This window comes from Protopterus annectens, chromosome 2.part0, assembly GCF_019279795.1.
Source record: "Protopterus annectens isolate FY-2018-M chromosome 2.part0, PAN1.0, whole genome shotgun sequence".
Classification (NCBI taxonomy): Eukaryota; Metazoa; Chordata; order Ceratodontiformes; family Protopteridae; genus Protopterus; species Protopterus annectens.
The window spans coordinates 1,286,392,327-1,286,411,946 of NC_056728.1; positions in this window are offsets into that span (position 1 = coordinate 1,286,392,327).

Genomic DNA, 19,620 nt, shown 5'->3' on the forward strand with positions numbered 1-19,620 from the left:
ACTACAACCTACATAGAAATATGCACATAACAACCTTCAACAATATGTATATATATATATATATATATATATATATATATATATATATATATATATATATATATATATATACACCCTTCACAAACAGTTGCAGTATGTCCCTTGCCTTATGCACATGTACAGATACATATAGATACATACTGCTGCTACATATGGATGATTCACAGTATTTAGAGTACTCTTCAAAAACATCTACTACATGCCAGCAAATACATATGTGTTACATACCTTCCCTTTGTATTTCTCTGTTCCGTCTGTTTTTAAAGGAAATAATTGTTTTTTTTTTTTTTTTTTTTGGGGGGGGGTTCTCTCTCTGTTGATGTTGCTCTTTCTTTTTCTGTGTCTGTCTATTTCTGTCTCTTTGTCTTTGTCTGTGTCTCTGTCTCTCTCCCACTCTCACTCTCTCTCTCTCTCTGTTGCTGCAATGATATTATTGCATGTGTGGACAGCAAGTACAGCCTGCTTTTCTAGGTATCTGCACATATGCATGTGATGGCCTCTGCACCAATTGGTGCCCACCATTTAGTAACTGCATGCATCCTGCTGTGTGGTAATTGCAGTACTCACTGTCATAGCAGCCCACTGCTATAAAATGCTAAGTTAGGTAGGCGTAGCCCTTTCAGCTTTCCAAAGTGGGGCCCATGCTTGTTTGTTGTGGACACCGTTGTGTCAGTCAGAAGGTTGGTATACTTCTTATATCTGAAGCTAGGGTTGTAGCCAGTGATTTGCATGTTGTACTCAAACCTGCATGCTGCTGCTTCTAGTACACACTTGTCAGTGTAGAATTTTACTCACCCCTCCAAATGCTAACACAAGATACATGGGAGTATGTACTTTCTTTTCTAATTAGACAATTAACTGCCATGCAAAAGTAGTTATTGAGATGTGTTCTTCTGGCACATTAACTGTTTGTGAACTACTATACCGTAAAGATTACTTTACTCACTTTTGAACAGTTTGTGTTTTTTTGTGTTGACATTAGCACAGGCTGCTCAAGACAACTGGACACATTTCAGTACTTAGTATGCCTACCTACATCCTTGGTAGAGCCTGAATACACAGGTATATTGTTCTTTTGGGTAGGGGTGCAGAAGTACAGAGAGCATTATTTATTATTGTGTGATGTTTATCTTGCTGAACATACAGGGTTGCTGTGTACCTGTTAGTCTATCAAGGCCAGAAGTCTGTGTTCGTAGCTCACACCTGTGGACCTATCCAGATGGTTTCCAGAGGTTAGCCTATTATTCTTTGTCTGTGCACCACACCAGTCTTTTCAGCACTGGAACAATGGCATTGTCACATTTGGTTGCTACCAGTACATGGCTACATCCTTTGATATTTCTGTGTTGTACTCCTACATAAGGGTATGTTTGTGGTACTCCTTCCAAAGCTATTTGCAAAGTGTGTAACAGCAGAAAAGCTGATATGCCTGTGTGTTTCTGCCTCTGCCAGGCCTCTGATACTCTCAGGTATATGTTTGAACAGCCTCAGGGAAAGGTGCATATAAGTGAAGTACACCTGTAATATATTACAGACATTAAGTTGAGACTGTGAGAGAATCAGAGCATATGTATTAATACACCTTTTCTGATGTGAAAGCAGTGTCTACTCTTACTTATTGACATTATTCATTAAGTGTAATTCCCCACTTTTTTGCCTAACATCAGTACTTTTCAGAGGGATTCAGAGGGACACAGCTAACATTTGTTTACAAATCAGGGACATCCCTGACAAGCAGACACAGATGGGAAATATGGCCTCTGCCCTATTCAAATATGTCAGTGTTTATCCTGCTCTGAGACTGTGTGGGGTTTGTAAAGTGCTACTGTAACATTATTTCCAGCTAGAATGGCTGGTTCTCTTTTCATAGTCATGTCATGCAATTCCACAACAACTGCTGGTAAAGATCCACAGAACAAGATTTGTGTTATGGCATTCCTATTTTCCCTTTACATTCACTCATTGTAATGCATGATATATTTATTACAGCACCAACTTGCTGTATGTTTACTGTGGCTTAGTGGTACTTCATGCACTGTAGTGTGTCCAAGGTCTGGGGTTCAAGACTGACAGATGTGTTTTATTTTGCTGCTCAGCAGAACAAGGGCCCTGCCATGCAGAGTGACTAAGGCACTTTTAAGCAGTTGTAAGTGGGTTTGCGCGAGTTTGTGTGATGCTTAGCAATACTTAGCTAAGCGGACACAAGCGCACACTCGCTCAAACCTGCAAACTACTGCTTAAAAGTGCCTACTCCCGCTAACCCCTGCGTTCATTTCTTTGAAAGAATAGGAAATGGGGAGATAGGAAAGTGGTGAAAAAGGGGCACAAAGAGGGAAAGGCATTAGGGAAAACAGCTCGGGATGTGCAGGATGGGTGTAGGGAAGGTCCATAGCTGCCCATTTCTTTAACAGCAACAGCTGTGCATATACTAATAATTTGGATGGAATTTTGAAACCTTCCACCCCTGAGAGAGGGATGAGGACAACAAAGTATGTTGTACTGCCAATTAAATTTCAGTTTATGTGTCCAGCGGACATGTGTGAAAAATGGGCAGCTATTTATGGGGCATCATTTTTTTGTGGGAGCAGATTGCCCTTTTTTTTCAGGTGAGAGTGGTATGTGGGGAAGGGGAAGTAGGTATATTTGGGCAGGTAGGTTGGGGAGTTAAACAGATAAGACAAACAAGATGCATACAGGGGTGGAATATGACACATGGGGTGGGTGAACACCATTGACGAGGAAGGGTGTTTGGAAATCACAAGCCCATGAGCCCACAGATGGCAACAGTGTAACTGACATTCCCACCCATCAGCAGTCACCACTGCACCTTCACAGCCCGGAGGGTGGCTGTGCTGGGGGCTGTGTAGGAGGGGCAAGCTCACCCGTGAGTCATGCCACTCTTGATTTGAGCTGGTGTACAGGATCAGCGACTGAACGCTTGATCTCCCTACGCAACATAGCCCGGACCGTTCGGAAGGTGATAGGTGGCCCTCCTCCAGCCACGCTTTGCATGAAGGGGATGAGCCCCATCCCCTGCAGCGCTTCCACCTGAAGGTGGCACAGGGCAACCGGAGGAGGAGGACCCGGGCTGGGCATCGGACATGCTGGTGCCAGGTGCCATCACCAGCTGGGACCGGCCTTCCCATACTTTCTATGTTTAGCAGGATTTAATGACAATATGGGTTAGTAACAGACAACAGCATTCCAAATTAGTTGTAACAGCATGCAGTAGTATTCCTATTAACCCAACACACAAGAATTCCAACAGTTGAACAGCAAGCATAACACATGCATATTTAGAACAACAGTGGACATTCCAACAGCATGCAGGGTTGATTGGTGGCAACAGGCCACTAAGATTGTGGTATGTGAACAGGGCACATGCATCAAAGTACATGCAGATATTTATAAACCAATAGGACATATGTCCCAACAAAGTTTTTCAGATTACACATCCCCATTTAGGTGTGGAATGGCATTATTTATGACCATAAAGTAGGGTGTAAAAAGATCACTCCATTAACAACTTATATATACTTATAACTTTACTCTACATTCCTACTGACTGCAGGTATATATCCCTTACATGTATTATTACACTAGGCAGTGTCCATTAAATTGTGAAATGGGCTTTGATAGTTGTTTATATACCTGACCTGTATCTGACATACAAACTGTTCAAGATGCAGATGTTACTGCTACATATTTATATATTTCATTTATATTCATATATCTACATATCTGGCTGTCTTCTGGTGACATTATCAGCTACATTTAAACAGAACCCTACATTTCTAGCAGCACACTGACATTTGTGGGGAACACAATCACAAGCTAATCATGTGCCAGATTAACCTGTACATGCTAGCCATGAACCAACAGTTGAGGACTGTATATATGCCTAAGAGCTACTGGCACTCCCTTCATCCACTTTATATGGACCTACACAAGTGTGGATTGACAACACTTAATACAACTGGACTATTTCAATAATGCAAGGGTACAACAACATATCAAAGAAAGTGACACGGACGCAGTTCAGGAATTATACCTTTATTAATTACACACGTTTGTAGTGGCTCTCTCATTCATTTCATATTTTGGTGCATGCAGAATACTTTTATTCCAGACTTATTATACCTTTATTAATGGATTACAACACTTTGTCATGCTCTCTCACTTATTTTATATTACAATACATGCAGAGACTTTATTCAAGACTTATTATACCTTTATTAATGGGTTACAACACTCTTTATCAGACTCTCTCACTTATTTTATATAATAATACATGCAGAATAATTACTAACCTGCCTGGTGGTGCAGCCTTAGCAGCCTATCTGCATAGGCTTGTCGATTCGCAGCACGGACACCTGCAGCTGTGAAGTAAATGAATGGATATTGAGACATAACTATCCATTATATAGACTACAATAGCGGTTCTGCTGGTCCTGCTTCCATCTCTTCAGATCTGCATGGTGGTGATGGACCTGCTCACCAGTCCGAGGGATGCCCGTGGCACTGGTGAGATCATGAGCTAACCAGTTCCAAACCTCCGCTTTGTACTCCTTCCCTTGAAACTGGCCTTGCAGGAGTCTTGACTCATGATGGTGGACAAGGAGCCAAACCATGTATTTTGACTCCTCGATGCCCCACCGTTGCACTTGAAAGTGAGTACGCTCTCCAGCACCGGCCATTCTGACTGCAGATGGGAGCTACAACCAGTTATGGAGAGTATTCCTGCCTATGGAGCTTAAATATGCCTCATTTCCTGCACTTATTTGTGATTGGCCATTTTTGAAAATTCTCAGCTAACAGCAAACCTGCTTAGCAATGGTTAAACTTCCATTTATAAGTATATGCATGTTAACAGTGCATGTTTATGCTATGCTGTCCTGGCTTAGTGGTTCAGTACTTTGATTATGGTGCACAGTGTCCCAGGTTCGAGCCTTGTCATTGCTTTTTATTTTACTACTGTCCAGACAGGCTACGGGGTGTGGCTGTGTTTAGGCGACTTTGCTCAACTTTGCTCTACATTGCTCCACGTTGCCTGACATTGCCTGATGGTGCACTGGTTAGCGCGGTGCGCAGCTCCGCGCAAACCTATTGCACTAGGTAAAGCGCTGCTTAGCTATGGGCTATGGGTAACTATATTGCACTATATAAAGCGCTGCTTAGCTATGGGCAACTATATTGCACTGGGTACAATGCTGCTTAGCTATGGGCAACTATATTGAGCTAGGTAAAGTGCTGCTTAGCTATGGGCAGCTATATTGCACTGGGTACAACGCTGCTTAGCTAAGGGCAACTATACTGTGCTGGGTACAACGCTGCTTAGCTATGGGCAATTATATGTCAATATCCTTAATGCTGCTATATTTATATATATACATTTTATTCACTAATACATAGGCCATTTCAATGCTTTTTACTAAAATTTCATTCATATATGTCAGGAATTATTGTATATACTAATTTAAAACATAAAATAGAAAGGGGAGTGGTGTACTAGAACCTGGAATGCTTCCTCTTTGTGTGAAGGCTCTACCACTACGCTATTGCTATTTGGCTTAATTTGCATAAACATTTCTTATTATGCTCTTCGATGTCGAAATTGCTAACTGTAGCTAAGCAATGGGTACACCCGCGCAAACACGCGCAAATACGGGCAGCTATATCGGGAATTATAAAAAAAAATAAAAGTTTACATTTTACAATTACAAAGGGGTTTAGTATGTGGGGATGTGTAGTGTTTGCTATGTGTACATTTCAGCAACTCGCTCATTGCACTTGTCATTTTCACATTTATATAGTTGCAGGGGGAAGGATATTTGGACTGCTTGGCAGTCCGACATGCCCCCTGCAGGCTTACATGCTCCATGTTAGCCTTCCAGTTGAGTCAGCTCGCTCTCATGAATATGCATGGCGCGCTGACGTCTGCCTCTTAGACTGTCGTTTCCGTGTAAGACTTATTTAGTCTTACACGGAGGATTACTGAATTCCCCCCCCTTTGTTATTCACTAAGAAGTGTCTGTATTTTTCAACATTTCTACATTTACTTAGAGAATTAGTGGGACAAGTGTTTCTATTGATTTACCAGGAGACAATGTTGTGAGTGACTGGACATTTATTTTTTTCTCATATTGGACAATCAGATTTCAGCAGATGAATTGCTGATTAGGACAAACAAACCCAATACTTTACTAGGTGATGAAGCTAGTGTGAGGAAGCAGTTGACTACTGCTCTGCCAAGTCTTCTAGATTGGCTTCCAGAAAAGAGATGTCCGATCTTCTCAGCCATTTCAGGGTTAGGCCAGGCTCAGCTATTCATTCATTTTGGCACTTAAACATAATCTTAATACCTTTCAGTTTTGCAGTAATTATGGGAGTCAGTAAATGACCAATGTAGAAGCTTTTTATCACTGATGCTTTTGTATGTAATCCCTACTATAACAGGATTGTTACTGGGTAATTCTTAATGAGGTTAATAATGCTGTTCATTTACTGCATGCATTTTTATCAGGTAAATAAATAAACATTTATACAATAGCTCAAAGCCAGGCTATAATGTTGTGAGTATGTGAAGTACTGTCAGCTACACCAGGAGAAATAGGGCAGTGGATGTGTAACATATGCCAGCATAGTTAGCTGGAGTTTTGTAAAGAATTATGTCACCTGTATATCAAACTGATTTGTACACATGCTTGTGTTGAAAAATGGATTTTTGTAAAGCTGTTTGTGTAAAAATGTACCAACAGTGTTTCCTGCTGGACAGAAAAAAAATAAACCTGTATTTCAGACTGTATTTTAATTGTTGAATTAATATATTGTAACAGGGGATGCTGGAAGAGAAGAGGTTAATCTCAGTCCAGCTAACTTTGAAAATAGTCTGAAATTAAATTACCTGGTTTAGGCCATAAACATTGTACCTTACAGTTCCAATTGCAGCCAGGGACAGAATATCTGTAAGACGCCAGGCCAAGTAACTCTGTAAGAAGAGCTGAAGTGTTAAATTGTTTTAAAGCTTCCAGATGCTCCAACACATATTGACAAAGCTCTATGTGTATTATGACACATATGTACAAAATCCTGCCTCAAGTTTCTAGTAAAGGGGTAGTGTCAGAAGGAGAGTTAGGTGACCAGATGGGATGTCATTCTATAGTTAACTAGCTGACACTGAAATTAAATGTATATATTAGTGAGAGATGCCACTCAGGTCTCAGCAGTCTGTTTGTGAATCCTGACAAGGAAGACCACTCACCCACATCATCTTGCCTTTCTTTAGTAAGTGAACTAGGAAAAATAATTCTTAGTCAGGAAAATATAGTGAGATTAGTTACATATTACTTTTCTGTGTCTGTGTGAACCTTTCCATCTGTGTTATTTTTAATATTTCCTGTGACGTAAACTCTGGTGTTTATTGTAAATAGATATTTAGTATTTTCATGTTCTGTTATTATTTATTATTAAATATATTTAAACTTTTCATTGTGGCTGGTATTTCAGATAACATTTTAACCTTTGATAATACTTATATTTATTTAGAGACACTGTGGCCACTCCTGAAAGTCATGCTGTCTGGTCAACATTACCATTGGTATTAGTATTAATTTCACACAGTATAATTGGATACGCTGTTAAGAGCCTTAGAGTAGCTGGCTGGTGGCAGTGCAACTACCTTATAGTCTGGGTGAAGGAGGCACAGCAGGTGAATCTGTGCCAGCCTTTTCCAGGTGTGTGTGTGTGTGTGTGTGTGTGTGTGTGTGTGTGTGTGTGTGTGTGTGTGTGTGTGTGTCAGTGTGTGTAAATCAAATCTCAAAAATTGTGTGTTTCAGCTACTTGGAACAGAAACACAGTCCACTAATTTCTGCTGAGAGAAAGTTGGAGTCTTATTTGTGGCCTGGAGAGACAATTCAGTCCCAGGACCTGAAATGTGCTCACTGTGTGTTCTTAAGGGAAAGTGTGCTTGGTACAGAGAACTGCATCTAAAAATTATGTGTGTATCCATTTTTGTTCCAAGTGAATGAACCTCACCAGTGTCAGTGGTGAGGATTGAGGCTCATTGATTATTGGCCCAGAGGAGGAACGTCACAAATGTGACAAAACCATAGATGCTAAATTTATAATAAGAGTTGGTGAAGTTTTATTTAGAGTTTGTAGGAATTATAAACTTCTTCAGGGAAAAAAAGAATAGTTAGGCACTGAATTATATAAAGATATACCACAATACCCATCAATGATTTAGCTCTTATGGATACAAAATTCACATATATAAATGCTGTCTGAAACTTCTCTTAAGGAGCATGTAGATGCCACAGGCAGAAGATTTGTTTCAAAATTTATATTGGAAATAATCCAAGTTATTAACTTATCTATCTGTTTTATGATGGACCTGCATCTTTTACTCTCTGCATGATGACGCATCTAGATATTGAGCATTTCTGATTAATTAAAAAAAACAGATACAGAAGGCACAATGGTTGCTAGGTAGTATCAGAATGCAGTACCCACTAAAAAATCTGAGCTCATTGGCTATGCAACTCCTAGAAGTGTAGTATTAACATTTTCAGGTAATGTGGGAAGCTCTGATATACGATTATGTGCATATGCCTGCACTACAGTTAGTCAGATATTTGCAAAACTTTAAAGATCTGCCTCCCAATCCTCAGATGGTGTTCCAAAAGTGGATCTGGGTCCTATCATCAAAAAATGCCAATAAGTGTAACCTCATTTAAGCTGTATGGATACACCAGCAACAGAGGAAAACATTCATTTATTCATTCATTCATTGTTTGATACCCATTATGTCCTCATCTTCATCTGCTCAGGATTGTCAAAGCCACTGGCTCCTTACAGTTGCTTATAAATACTATGTATATATAGACCGATTATGTTCTTCTTATTAGTGAATGCAAGACCTGCTAGCTTCAACTCTCATCTTTAAAAATACTAGGTAAATACTACATAATTCATTTTTGTGTTTTCTAGGTTTCATAATTTCATATTTAATATCATCCTGCAGGCAGCCCATTGAACCATTTCTATTGCAGTGTGCTGAATCCCAGATTTATATGTATCTCCAATATGCTCACACAATCGATCTTTAAACACACTTGTCATTCTTTAATTGTTACTGCAATTTTATTCCATAACCAAGGTATTGTTTCAGTTATAAATCTATACTCCTTTATGGTCCTTTTATGATAACACAGGAAGATGTTCAGTCCCTGATTCCCAGATAGATTTTATTCAAGGTCAGTCCAAATTATGTCCAAAAGTCTTTTATTAGTTAAAGCCTTAAAAAGAAACAATCAAAATTATCCCCTAATAAGCTTGTATAGTATACTGTAAAGTCCCAGGAATTCTATCTGGGTGTGCCAGATGTTTTTATATTCTTTAGTCTTTTCGTAAAATATCTTTGAATGATTTCTGTGTTTCAAATATCTGACTTTGTCATCTTGCAGCAAATCAGATTATCCACTATCAATGGCCAAACAATATTTATAAATAAAGCATTTAAGTACAATAGGATACATATTTTCTGCTGTGTCCAGTATTAGTATTATCTGACTTAAAATCCTAGATTTTACATCTTGTGTATGAAATTTAAATAACAAGCTGGTTATCTAGATCTTTCACAAAATCAACTATTTTAAGTCTGCTATTTCCCGTCATTATTGTTGGATTGTTATGTTCACCATACATGACTACTGTACTTTTCTTAAAATTGAATTGTAATCCTACCCCAGTAGCCCATTTATTTAAGCTTATAGAATAAACTTTTAAGTCACTCGCAACCTTAACATCATTAATCTCTACTTCCATTTATAGTCATCAGTATATTTTCATAACCAAAATTATGTATTAGTAGATATTGGGATTTCAGGGAATGCTATGCTAAAAGTATATGTCGTAATAGTCAATCTTAATGTGAAGTTAAGTCAGAATTGTCTTTTGCTAAATTTTGCTTGTTGCTTTTATTTATGTCTGCAAAAAGTATTTCTTTGATGATAATCACTCAGGCTGTACCTGAAACCGCTTTTCTGAGATCAGGAAAGTAGTCCAGTAAATAAGGTTACATAAATAAATACATACATTTATCCTATTCATGTTCACAAAAGAGGTATCCTATCATTGCACTCAATAAACCAGACAACTAATTCTGGAGAAGATCATAACACACACACACACACACACACACACACACACACACACACACACACACACACACACACACACACACACGTGCACGCACACATGCACACACACACAGACACACACAGAAATCAGTAGTTCTCCTACATGAATGCTTTCAAAAAGTGTGAAACTGGAATACATGTTGAAAATTCATATGCAGGCACACGCATTGTTTTGAAAATTACAAGGCACCTGTATGCAGCGAACAATATCTCCTAATCCTCCTAACTCAAATATAAAATCAAAGCCTACACCCATAATATCTCCATTACACTAACCATAAACCTAACACTAGACTTTATAAACTAGCCTTAATCAAAAACCTTAAAATCTTAATAACTGTGCTCTATTCTCCATCTGTAAGTGTAACATTATCAGCATCTGCAAATTTTTCAGAGAAGCATTTACCAAAGTAACCTTTCATATATTGTGATAGATGACTAAACAATTGTAAAGAAATAGCATTTTGTAACATTTTCCTTGGTAAGCAGCTGTTTACTTCATACTGGTACTTTCTTTTTACTTCCTTTAGAATCCACGCCACAAACTAAACAACAATTTTTTACACACTGTCTTCTATCAGTATGCACAGATTAAGAATGGATTTCTAACTGTAGTGTAATGGAAGAATCTTTCCCAAGACTTAGAGTGCCAAAAAATGATCAAAACAGTGCTATGTCATTTTTGAAATATAAAAATGTAAAATGTGCCCCTATCTCAAACCATGTGTCATGTTGTCTTCTGTAAGTTTTTAAAACGGATGTCTTGGAATCCCCCTTTTTATGTCATAAGTAGCATTTTATTTATGTTAGAATTAACACTGTTTAATTTATCTGAAATAGACCATTATAAGACAGCATGAATAAATGTGTTATTTTGGTTTGGGGATGATGGTTTCAAAAAAATCTAATACGGGAAAACTACAATCTGAAAGAGTTGTTTTTACATGGTCATTTGTTTAATTTCATCATGCCCCCACATTATGATTAGAAGGGTAAAGCTATAGTAAGTACTCTACCTAAACATGTAGCATTTCTGCCTCATCTCAGTTTAGCAGCATAACAAGGGATTTCCATGGAAGCCATTGTGACAATTTGCTTTTATTGGTAATTTTATGGCTGAGAGTAGCTGTAATCTTGGTCTAGTCTACTTGGCATGCAGTTTGATACAGATAAAATCTTACATTTCTCAGAATGTATCATTTTTTGCACTGTTATGCCAAACTGCTACAAAATCATTAATGCGCAAAGCTCACCGTATCATAGAAGTAGGAACAGAATCATAATTGATTCTAATCTGTCACAGAGTTAGTGATGTGTGTGTGTGTGTGTGTGTGTGTGTGTGTGTGTGTGTGTGTGTGTGTGTGTGTGTGTTTGTGTGTACATGCTAATAAGAGGACATTCAAGTTAATATGAACGTACAACAAAACTAAAACATAAGTTAATATTTATACTGATATATTAAACTCATAATTCATAATTATTATGTACAGTGTTTGCAGATAATGAATTTTATGTTCAAAAATACAATTTTACAGATATTCCAGATTAATATTTGTACAACTGTGCATCCTTTCACAGTGTATGAAGCTGTTACACTTAAAGTTTTAACCAACTTTCTTCAGCTAAAAGCACAGTTGCAATGTGTATATCAATTCCATGTGCTGCAACTTACAAAGTTTGAAATCTGCTGAAGATGCAAAGATGTTGTAAGTGAATCATGCCTGTTGAAGTGAGGTCTCCTCAGTACATCAACAAGTGATTTTCTCAGCAATGCTCGGCAAAATAGATCACACAGCCATCTGCAAGGGGAAAAAGTTGGCTCATTTCTAAGTGACATAGCATAAGAAAGGCATTGGCAAGAGCACTGAAGATTAGATGAGAAAACTGTCATAGCTGCCAATTAACCATGGCTAATAAGATAATACTGCACACTAAATGATTCCATGGTTTTGAGAAAATCCATATGGGATTTTCCACAGAGAAAGAAATACTGATCACTCACTGTTTCAAAAGGGGTTTACTAGCTTATGCTTTCTCATGTTTGTTCCGGTGCCAAGCACATATGATATAAAAGACGCAAGTGTGCACACGGTTGCTGTAGCTATTTTAGTCTGCTGAAGAGTTAAGCTTTCACTAAGACAAAAGCCTTTTCTTGTTAAGTGCAGAAGAGCAGAGCAACACACAAATGACCATGATTTTCATTACATTTGTAAAGAGAATATTAAGGTAAGAACTGTCTGCATAATGTTATTTTATGTTTCTTTTGTGGCAGCCGTAAAGAACATTATTTGTATATATTTGTACTGAAGGTGTTTTGCAATACTCAAAATATGGGATTTGTTCTTTTTACATCCTGGAGCACAAAATGTTATTACCACACCCCTTTATCTGGGATAACTGTTAGAATAAATATGTTTATCAATCTAATGATCTATTTTTATTAATTACCGTCTTGTGCTTGTTATCAGATTATTACCCTCCTCTATATTTCATCACTCAAAATGTAACCTCACAGTAACTCCATTCCATTTATACTTGGAGAAAAAAAATTACAATTCATCCACTATGTATCCATAAGAATATAGTCACACCCACACACACACACACACACACACACACACACACACACACACACACACACACATACACACACACACACACACACACACACACACACACACACACACACACACACTCACTCTCTCACCCAAACAGGTTGCATATATGGGGACCGAAGCATACACATACAAGCATACTGTTGCCTCCCAATTTCTCGGCCAGGACCTCAGGGATTCAAAGCAGAACTTGACAGCTGTACTGTGAATCTACCTTGAATATTTTAAGCATTTATTTATTTATTTGTTTTACTTTCTACCCATACTCCGGAATTAACTGCCTTCTTTAGTTGGGCCTATTACTTGGAAGCATCCTTAAGGAGATCTCTTAACCGTTATCTGTTTAGGTATGTTTATATCAACCTTCCATGACATGCACTTTTAATTTTTTACAGCATGTTTAATGCCTTTATTTCTGATCGTCTGCATAATTTTTTAATGAAAATGATTTTTGTGTATGTTATTGTAGATAATAATTAGACAATGAATATGTTAATGCCTTTATTTTATAAAATAATAAATAGCATTAAATAGCCTTGTTTATGATAACAACTTATTCTGAAATATGGTACAGACATGAGTGATGTACAATCTGCTGAGAAACTGTTTATTCTGTCATATCCACAGCCATACCTGTCAACTATTAAGATTTCTGCTGAATGTCCAGATTTTTGATTTACATTTTTGGTATGTCCCTTATAAAATTTGTATTTTTTATTTATTTTTTTGGCAAATCACTGAAGATTGAAGTTGCTAAATAATGACATACATTTGAGGTTTGGACTTCGTATCATGTATAAAATGCATGCAGATTTGCTTGGAGCTGTTGCACAATGACACCTCTTATACTGAGCCAAACAGATATTGCCAGTATACTGGCTGACAGATTCAGTGCCAACTCTACTCGTATCTCCTCCACAAAAGTACCAATCACAATATCAGTAGATCGCCAGACACCCAGTATTACCGCTGCACAGGTTAAAACAGCACTGTCCAAGGCCAAGAATACAGCTTCTATGGGACCTGACAATATCCCTGGCTGTGTTCTACATGAACTACAGAGTGAACTGGAACCTCACCTGTGTGCCCTTTTCAATAACAGCCTCACCTCAGGCTTCATCCCTATCGAATGGCACACTGCTACAGTCATCCTTCTCCACAAAGGAGGAGTGACTACAGACCCTGGGAACTATCGCCCCATTAGCCTGACAAGTCTGATATGCAAAGCTATGGCACACATCATCATGGACCTAATAAACAAAGATATAGGGAACCTTCAAACTCTGGATCGCACCCAGTTTGGTTTTGTGAAGGGTAGATCATGCCTGCTCAACCTGGTTGACTTCTTTGAGTCAGTCACCAGAGCTGTGTATGAAGGCAAGGTAGTTCATACAGCCTAGCTTGATCTGGCTATGGCCTTTGATACCATTCCCCACTCAGGAATCATAGAAAAACTCATTAAGCTAGGTATCAACCTCTATATCACTAGGTGGGCTGCAAACTGGCTCACAGATAGAACCCACAGTGTGAAAGCAGCTGACTCCAAGTGTCAACCTGTCATGAGTGGAATCACACAGGGTTCGATCCTGTGTCCTGTCCTGTTTGAAATCTACTTCTCTGAAGTCCAGGCCAACACGAAGGGACTCTGGCTGACAAAGTTTGCAAACGAATGCAAGTTGGGAGCTATAATTATCTCCCCAAGTGATGCTGACATCCTACAGAAAGGCCTCACTGAGGCCAATATCTGGAATCAGAACCATGGCCTTAAGCTCAATGTCAAAAAATGTGTCGTCATCCCCTTTGGGAAAAACCCTGTTCCCATAAATTACCACATTGATGGTAGTCCACTGAACACAGAAGGCATCATATGAAATCTGGGAACTCAGGTTGACAGCAACCTCTCTTTTGACCTCCCCATTGCCACTGTGGTCAGAAATTCCTTCTATGTGGCACATCTTATTTCTAAGAGTTTTGCATCCAGGAAGAAAGAGATCATTGTTTCCTTCTACTCTTCCCTTATTAGGCCAGTCATCGAGTACAATGCCCCATTTGGCATGTATCTCATTAGACAGCTACAACAACTGGAGTGGCCACAACAATACCTCACAAAGAGGATCATAGGCCTTAAACACTTGTCCTATATGGACAGACTCAAAAAAAACTCCAACTATTCTCTCTCTCATATTGCCTACTTAGAGGCGATCTCTGCTTGACTTACAAAGCCATGTCTGACCCAGCTCTGTTAGAAATGCTACATCTAAAGAAATCCCAATCCCTCCACACTACATGTTCCAGAGAACTCAACCTCATTACCATAAACAGAACAAGCTGCAGGGACAGGTTCATAACCCACAAACTGCCCATGCTATGGAATAGACTTCCCATACACGTCAAGCGGAGCACCTCACTGGCCCTCTTCAAGAGAAATCTTGATGAGTGGATAGGAAATAGAAAATTCACCCCAGAGATCACTCCAGTGGCTCTACTTGACAGAGGCACTGGGAAGTGAGGTCGGGTGGCACAATGCAAGGGTAATCCTATGGACTAGGCTTGTTGATTAGCCTAGTACACACCTATGAACCTATGAACCTATAACACAAATCCTTTTGTTCTAGAAACTTTCTAAGTTTATAAGAGCAATATTTAAAATCTGTCCTTACTTGTTGGGTCCTTGTCCCCTCATTATTTTAGGCTTTGTCTAGATTTCTTGCACCAAGAGGTTGAGAGGTATTCCACAGTTTGTTTTTTTTTTCTTCAAGACTGTTATAGTTTGCCAGCTCTATTGCATAGAAGAATAAAGACCTATCTATGACCCATCTGATCCTGCAATGATTAGTTCTGGGAAAGTTGGAGCAAGAAGAATTAGGCAGAACATATTCAAATCTCCTTGGGGAAAGAATGAAGGGTGGATGGCTGGAATGCAGACTCCTTGTAGAATCCCTGGTAGAGACTGTGAGTAAATACTGGCACCTTTGCTGTAAGATGAGCTGGGCTATTGAAAGAGAATTTCTTATGGAAGTTGTTGAGACTCCATCAGGTATGTCTACTGCATTCCAATGCCATGTGACACATAGTTAATGTACAGGGGTAATAATGTAGTCATATCAGAAAATTCCAGTCCATAGAGAATATGATGCCACCTTTATCACTTTCTCACATGTCATCATACCTCTCAACTGCCCAGATTTCCACAGAATGGTCAGATTTTTGCATCACATTTTTGGCTTGTTCCTCATAAAATTTCTGTTTTTCTGATAAATCACTGAGTACTGAAGTCACTAAACAGTGACAGATATGTGAGTTTCAGACTTCAAATCATCTAGAAAATACACAATAATGCAACACCTGTTGTTCTATCAATGTTCTAAGTTTGTAATGTTCTCTATGTTTGAGCCACTGTCCACTCATTCTTTTTGGATTTAGCCAGAATTATTGTGCTCACATGTTGGAAATTATGTACTGACTATTTTCCTTTAGGTCATCTGTAAAAAACTCCTCAGGTCTATTTCTTACTTAATTGCGGTTACTGCTTCCCTTCAGTTGTGAACTCATTTCCTACGAATCTGTTTTCATGTGCATTGTTAACATGTTTATCTATCTCTCCATCTATGTATTTCTCATTGTATTTAAGTATTTTGTTTATTTGCTTGTTTATGTTCTTATTTATTTAACTGCATTGAAATTCAACCTGCCTCATTTTATACAATTTCAAGAGTTCATACTGTTTTATTTTTTTGTTTTGTTGTTTTATTTTTATTTTTTATTTTTTTTTTTCATTTATTCTACTCTTTGTTATGCATTGATTACCTTTTTGCCTCTGGCAAAAACTAAGATTTTTCTATCCAGGTCTTCTGCAGATCCACATGTAAAAGCACAAAAATAGTCAAGTCTGGATTTTTTCCTTTCTTGTGGCAGGTAAGTCCCTATATATGGGTACCCTTCCACATAGAAAGCATTGCCTTTTTAAATAGTGTTGCTGTACTCTTCATTTTCTGAAGAATACTGGCAATTTTATTAATATCAGAAGTTACTTGCCAGAAACTGCTATTTTTTATTAGAACAGGGCTTATTATTGAATACTGGAGCTGTTTTTGTGAGAAAAAATGTATTGCTTCTGTGTCATTTTAAAAGAAGTACAAGGTTTGAAGGCTTGCAAAGTGTTTTTATGTACTTAAAACAGTGTTTTGGTGTTTTGATGCTTGTATATACTTTATGACAGATTGCCTTCATTGTTTATGGCTTGAGACCTTTTTTCTTGAAGGTGTTACATTTAAGCAATAACAGCTGCATTTCAGGGCTAGAAATATATTTTGCGTTTGGTACTTGTGTACACTTCATGGTAACTTACCTTTATTTCTTGTTTTCTCTCTCTCTGTGTACTCTGTTTGAAAAAAGCCTTAGACTTCTGACAATATTTTTTTGCACTAATTGTCCTTTTCCTTTTGAATTTTCAGGATAACAAGGCAAAGTGTAAGTGTGAGTGCTGCTTTTAGACACTTGCCTGACAACTTACCTTCTGACTGACTCTTCCCAGCCATGCTTACTTCACTTTTATGCAAAATAAAAATACCAGCTATGTATCTTGCTATTCCTATAAGAGTTCCATTCATTAAATACACTTTCTCCCTAAATGACATTTTAAAGGTTTTCCTAATGCTGTGTCCTTTATTTTAGAAACCATACCTTCCCATTGTTTCTGAACACTTCCCTTTAAGATAACTCGTTTAACAAAGTGAGATAACAGCAACGGAGCTCTTCCGTTCACCATTGCTGTCCAAAAAAAAAAAAATTAAAAAAAAGACATACTAATGGAAAAGGTCCGGGTGACTGAACATTTTTCCATTAGTATAAGTCTGAGTTAAAATGTGCACGCTGACCAATCAGTGTGCACGTTTTGGAATATTAATGTAGGGTTGTTGTATAATGTACATCTGACAATGGCCAGGATCTTGTGACTTTTAATACATATTTAATCCCGGTGTCTTTACTATCAAATATGCTGTTTCTTTAAAAAGTATGTACTGGTGTACATATTTTTACCAGGGGCAATGAAGATAAATGAACCCAGAAGGAATCCATTCTTCACTGAGCAATCAGTTTATTGCTGAACAGATTTCTCTGTTTTTCCTTCCTTTACCAGTAAATAATGCTGAAAAGCCAGTCCAAAAGTTAACTATTCTATGAAACATTTCTCTGGAACCATGACATACACGTTGTTAACATCCAGGGAGACAGAATTATGTTAAATGCTATAGTTGACCGATTTATGGTGTTTTTCACAATGGATGCTCAAGACTCATACAACTTTTAATTTAGCAATGCAGACATTTACTGTCCTCAGAGGTTACGAAAAGAATAATTTGATTTTGAAATTATATAAGTCGCACAAGTAACTAAAATTGTTTTAGAGTAAACTGGGAGGACTGTTTTTCTAGCAAGATATTGTGCACCGAATACTAACCTGAAATATTTGCTGTATTAAGACTATGGAATCTCATCCTGGAAAATTCACTAATCTTTCTTCATTCTTGAACCTCTGGCATTTTGGGCAAAGTAGAACTGATACTTTTATAGTGGCCCTTTTAAATTTATGTTCTTTATTTGGTAAATGAGTTGCATAATTAAAAAAAATGAATGAATGAATGAATGAATGAATGAATGAATGAATGAATGAAGACATAAGTAGACCCCTAGACTTAATAAATTCCAAGTAGGCATAGTGTAGGGCCTACAAGGAATGTTACCATGTCCATGTACACAGTTCCCCCTTGGCAGCATTCCATGCATATTAATCATGGCACATTGCTGAGGGAAAGCCATAGAACCACAGTTATAGAATCAGTGTAGGGAGTGTGGTGCTGTGTCCACAAATGAGTAGCACACTCACTGCACTGTCTCATTGAAGTATAGCAAAGTAATTAAATTTTTTTAAAATTTTTTTAAAAATCATGTTTATGTAGTTTGGTGCAGAGTGCAGCAGTGCTAAGTGGTGCTGAGACATCAGACATCTAAAAATAGAAATTGGATGTCTAGAATCATTTATCTAAAGGTCAAGATTAACTGTAGCTGAGTGGATTTGCAGGACGCAGCACTGCGTGGTGCTCAGCACTGCTTAAAGGTAGCTCAGAGATATATGTAAAGGTATAGCAAAATTCCAGATACCCACATAGTTAAATGGGTAGAAGTATAACCTCATGTGCAGTAGGTGTAGGGTTTGAATACATGGGAGGATAAGTTAACATTTTTTTGTTCAAAATAGAGATTATGCAAATTATTTTTAAATACTGGCCAGCTACACTCAGCTAAGCTCTGCTAAGACCTGCTAATTGTTGGTAAGCACTGGATAAACACAATACAATAACTGAAATTGTTTATGCAACACTTGGCATAGCTTGGCTGGTTTGTGCACTGTTAAGCACTGCTAAGCATACAGGCTTTAGTACAGCTCAGCTGCGCTGGTTTGCACATTGCTAAGCGATGCACTGCATTTTTAAATATTTCCCAGTGGCATGCAAGGGTAGGAAAACAGGCTATATTAATCCCAGTAGGCAGGAAGACAGCATAATCTGTTGGAGGGCTGTCTCTGAAGGATAGAATGATAGGTGTTGGAGATGGTTTGTGTTTACAGGTGCAGGGGTGGGGCATCCAGGAATCCATGGTCATGGTCGGACTCCTTGTAAAAAACATGAGGGTCGGTTGATGTAGGAAGGTTACCAGGGATCACAGTGCAAGGTGGAGACCTGGGACCAGCTGGCAAGGGACCTCAC